This window comes from Haliaeetus leucocephalus, unplaced genomic scaffold (assembly GCF_000737465.1).
Source record: "Haliaeetus leucocephalus isolate CR32 unplaced genomic scaffold, Haliaeetus_leucocephalus-4.0 Scaffold752, whole genome shotgun sequence".
NCBI classification, from domain to species: Eukaryota; Metazoa; Chordata; class Aves; order Accipitriformes; family Accipitridae; genus Haliaeetus; species Haliaeetus leucocephalus.
This window is the reverse complement of record NW_010973188.1, coordinates 5,694,986-5,695,322: the sequence shown is the minus strand read 5'-3', so window position 1 is coordinate 5,695,322 and position 337 is coordinate 5,694,986.

Sequence of the window (337 nt, the reverse complement as noted above, 5' to 3'; positions counted from 1 at the left end):
CCTGCGGCAACTCAATCAAGTGCTCAAGCTCTCTATGCAAGAGTCCCTTTATTTCACAAAAGAATCCAACTTACATATGTTTCAACAAAGATCTAGAAAGTACCAACGGCATACAGCCAATACTACTAACACAGGAGGGCATATCTGGCCCAGCTGGGATGTTTGCCAGTCCTCAGAACAGTTAAAGATAAAAACATTCCATAGACATACTCATGACTGTCTTCAGCAACATCTTCCCGGGCCTACACAAGGCCATCCTCCAACCCGACCTTGTGAAACTAGTTCTTCAAAGGATTGGCAAACATGCAGCACAACAAATTCTAACAGTCACTCTTGA